At 47.3% G+C, this 4785-nt stretch overlaps 1 long non-coding RNA gene across 1 annotated transcript; it reads right to left on the bottom strand.

Moving 5' to 3' along the window:
• Window positions 1-1542: 1542 nt before the first annotated feature.
• On the bottom strand, window positions 1543-4301 carry LOC120921744. Its single transcript, XR_005744945.1, has 3 exons — window positions 4259-4301; window positions 1699-1821; window positions 1543-1582 (listed from the first exon to the last, which is right to left on the bottom strand). It is a non-coding gene; the product is annotated as an uncharacterized LOC120921744 (long non-coding RNA).
• Between the last annotated feature and the right edge of the window lie 484 nt (window positions 4302-4785).

A 4785-nucleotide genomic window follows, 5' to 3' on the forward strand; every position in this document is an offset into this window, starting at 1 on the left:
TCCTGTACACTGATTAGTCAGTCGATCAGGTACCCTGACCATTTCGTGTCACACCTAGAGGCATGTAAAACGCGGCAAACTGGGGCTGGTACCGATATCGGGTATTTCAAGATTGAGGCTGGTTGGTGCCCAGTTTTGGTTTTACTCATGGCCCAGTTATCAGGGGAACCCAGGGATAGTCCTCTTTTGATGGTTAATGGGGCCCCTCTCACCTCTGCACTTTTCATAAGTATTGTTGCACCCTCTTAGGGAATCTGGGGTTGAATCCCATGTCCTGCTCAGGTCATTCATTTAGGGGTTGGGGCCGCTTCTGCGGCATCGTGCCAGGGTGTCCCGGTTCACATTATTAAAAGGTTAGGCAGCTGGAGGTCATCATGTTACTCCAGGTACATCCCGGAGCCACTCATTGAGATGTCTCAAGCATTTGTTCATTTGGCCAATTAATTTGTGTTGTTTCAATAAACCTCCTTTATATACTCATCCTAATGTCTTTTGTTTTTACTCCCTTTTAGGCATACTGACCACAGCACACCCCAGGTCACCTTTTTAGCTTTCTTCGGTTTCCTTCCCCAAGTTCCACAAGAGGCTCAGAGTACAAATAAATTGTGTCTGCATCACAGAGAAGGAAGATTATCACCCAGTCCTTGGCCTACTCTGGACCAATCAGTGAGCAGTATGGGTGGAGGAATGTATTTAGTGTTGATGACCCACCTGTGCTGATCTCTGTAGGAGTGTCCTCCTCTATAAATGTCCCCGTTATTCCATCCTCCTCCATAGACTGCTGATCATTCCTCACATACGTCTCTTCTTCTTCTGATTTCACCTCAAATTCTATATCGATTGGATCTCCACTCTAAATCAAGAGAATGAGAGAGAATATCATCTGTAAGATATAAGCTTTATTATTGTGACATCACATCTATAAAATACAAACATTGTTTCCACAAGTCCATGTCTCGATGATCCATCCCACCAACCTTTAAATAAGGAGGGATGGTGTGTCCTTCCTGTGTGGAATCCCGGGAATACAGAGGACGGGGACATCTCTCTGGTGGGTTTCTGTACCTGGATGACTCCACCATGGTGTCCTGGTACAGATATTTGTGTTCTTTTAGAGACTCTGACTCCTCCATCACCCCATCCTCCTCTTTTATCTCTTCTTTAACCTCAACTTTAGAATCTCTTAGGTCTCCACTCTGAATATAGAATAAAAATGACATCAATGGTAACAATGCAGATAATGTACAGATCCTAATGGTATTATCAGTGATTGTTCCTAATCTACCTGATGTGGCTCCATCATATCCTTGTGTCCTTCTGAAAACTCCTCCATCACTCCATACTCCTCATCCTCCTCTTTATACTCTTCTTTAACATCAATATTATCATCCCCGAGATTTCCACTCTGAATATATAATAAAACATTCATTGTAACAAACATGCTGTGTATAAATCAGAACTACTAATAATTGTCACTCATCTACCTGATGATGGTGGGGGATGGTGTGACCTTCCTGTGTGGAATCCCGGGAATACAGAGGACGGGGACATCTCTCTGGTGGGTTCCCATTACTGGATCCATCTGTAGGAAACACACACACTGACTGAATACATTGTTTCTATGTGTTTATCAGATGATGGGGGATCTAGGTGGAGCCTCCGTACTGCTCTTTCCTTTACAATAAAGTCTCCTCTTACCCGGTGATGTGAGGGGCGGCTGATTGTCCATCATGATGTCTTTCCCGACACCGCTCATGTCTCCTGTCAGCAGTTTGATGATCTCTCTGATGACTTCTAGAATCTTCTTTGTATTTCTCTATTCTATCAGGGAGGGAGGTGGAGACAATGTGATTATCATAGGATCTCCAGACTTCACACAAGGAAAACTCTAGATTTGAACACATATAGTAAAATAAAATGACATTCCCAGAATCCTCCTCACCTCACCAATCAGGTCTCCGTTTTTATCAAAACTCCACTTGGGATATAATTTACCCAGACAAGGCCCCCACTCTGTAGGTTAAGAGCTTATTGCAAGGAATTCTGGGACCAACAATATTGCTTTTGCTTGTGAGAGGGACATTGGGAGAAGGGGCTATGAGGTCAGTGTGATGTCATAGGATTCTCTGATTCTGGATGGAGGGACATTGGGAGGAGGAGCTGTGAGGTCAGTGTGATGTCATAGGATTCTCTGACTCTGGATGGAGGGACATTGGGAGGAGGAGCTGTGAGGTCACTGGGATGTCATAGGATTCTCTGACTCTGGATGGAAGGACATTGAGAGGAGGAGCTGTGAGGCCAGTGTGATGTCATAGGATTCTCTGACTTGGATTGGAGGGACATTGAGAGGAGGAGCTGTGAGGCCAGTGTGATGTCATAAAATTCTCTGACTTGGATTGGAGGGACATTGGGAGGAGGAGCTGTGAGGCCAGTGTGATGTCATAGGATTCTCTGACTCTGGTTAGAGGGACGTTGGGAGGAGGAGCTGTGAGGCCAGTGTGATGTCATAGGATTCTCTGACTCTGGTTGGAGAGACATTGGAAGGAGGAGCTGTGAGGCCAGTGTGATGTCATAGGATTCTCTGACTCTGGATGAAGGGACATTTGGAGAAGGAGCTGTGAGGTCAGTGTGATGTCATAGGGTTTGCTGACTCTGGTTGGAGGGATATAGGTAAAAGGAGCTGTGAGGGGCGCTCTGTGAGATATCTGTACACACAGAGTCATTTCTCCTAAATAATAGATGAACGTTGTCTTTAGGCTTTGCCAGGACACATCATATTTCTGTGATCTCCGTCTACTCCGGAGACTTTACTGATCACATTTTAGGGTGAAGATCTGAGACTGGGAACATTATGGATAGTGGTGCAACGAATCACAGTTGATCCGTGATCCGAACGGGTCACCCCCATCGGATCGGCACACACTGTGATCCGTGGATTGCCGCAGCTCCGGGAGCTAGGCCAAAGCTGCGGCCTTTCCTAATGTTATGGCCGCGGCTCCGGAGCTAGGCCGAGGCCTTTCCTAATGTTATGGTCGCGGCTCTGGAGGTAGGCCGAAGCCGCGGCCATAACATTAGGAAAGGCCGCGGCTTCGGCCTAGCTCCGGAGCCGCAGCCATAACATTAGGAAAGGCTGCGGGTTCGGCCTAGCTCTGGAGCCGCGGCCAACTTGATGCACCCGGCGGTGGCTCTCCTCTCTGTTTACACCCACAGAGCACTCGTTGGACACACTGCTGGGAGTCATACTACCTGGGGGGGTCTGTCTGTACTACCTAGGGGGGTCTGTCTGTACTACCTGGGGAGGTGGGGGGTCTGCCTCCACTACCTGGGGGGTGTCTGCCTATACTACCTGGGGGGTGTCTGTACTGAGAGGGGGTGTCTGCACCGATGCGGGTGTCTGCACCGAGTGGGTTCTTTACTGAGGGGGGACTATAGTTGGTGGGAGGGGGGAGTGACACAATTTTTTTCTGCATTGGGTGACACCAACCCTAGTGACGCCACTGCAGTGGGGGAGATGTGGATATTACAGTGGAGGGGGTGATGTGGATATTGCAGTGGGGGAGGGAGATCTGGATATTACAGTGAGGGGGGGGGGGGGATGTGGATATTACAGTGGGGGGGGGGAAGAGATGTGGATATTACAGTGGGGGGGGGGGAGATGTGGATATTACAGTGGGGGGGGGGGAGATGTGGATATTACAGTGGGGGGGGGGAGATGTGGATATTACAGTGGGGGGGATGTGGATATTACAGTGGGGGGGGGGGGATGTGGATATTACAGTGGGGGAGAATTTTAAAAAATGTTTGCCGATCTGAAAAATGATCCGATCCGTGAGTTTTTTGATCCATTGCACCCCTAATTATGGACACATTCGTTTTCAGGACATTCACTACAAATTATATTTTTCCCTCTTTCTTCCTATTTGAATCTTATAAAATAAAGACATACACATTCCAATCCCGCCTACATACCCACCCCCCCCCCCACCCCCATCTCTAATAAACGTCATATAACGGTTAGTATAGACAGATGAGGTGAGAAGGTGATTGGTGGGAAAGGTGACACATCTCCAAAATGAGGAGAATGTTCCGGCCCCATAAGTGGGGAATGTTCAGATCCTGAAGGGGTTAATCTAGGTCTCCACACTATATATGTGTGTATCATCATCTGCTGGAGATAAAAGACATCACAGTGACTATGGACGAAGAGGACGGACATGACGGGGTTACTGGGTGTAAATAGAACATAAGATCTTATTACCTCCTCTGCTGCCACTTCCAGCAACGTCTTCTCTCTCTACTTCCTCCCGACTCACCTCTCACCCGGAACTTCCTGTCTGTACCTGACATCACTTCCTGTCTTCCATAGAGACTTCCTGTCTGCCATCTTGTGGAGATCAGAGGAACTGCAGAAACATCTCGTAGTGTGAATGAACACGTCCTTGTGCTGTGTGTGTATGTACTGTATATCCTTATAGATGGGTCATCTCCACTCCCACCAAGGGGGATAGAAATATATTACTGCTCGGGGGAGGGGGAGACATTTTGGCCCCTTTGATTTGGCAGTAAAATTGATGTGAGATTTAGTCATGTAGAACATCTGTTATATGGATACAAAGAACCCCAGCCGAGAGTAAAGGGTGGAAATGGCTCCTGATCCCCAGATTTGGGCAATTATGTCACCAATATAAATAGAAAAAAACCTGCGCTATGTGTAACAACTCAAATACCTCCAGAAATAACTTCTACCGGACTGCTGCTGTAACAAAGGTAAGTCTTCCCTTTATC

The sequence above is a fragment of the Rana temporaria genome, assembly GCF_905171775.1.
Source record: "Rana temporaria chromosome 4 unlocalized genomic scaffold, aRanTem1.1 chr4aa, whole genome shotgun sequence".
Classification (NCBI taxonomy): Eukaryota; Metazoa; Chordata; class Amphibia; order Anura; family Ranidae; genus Rana; species Rana temporaria.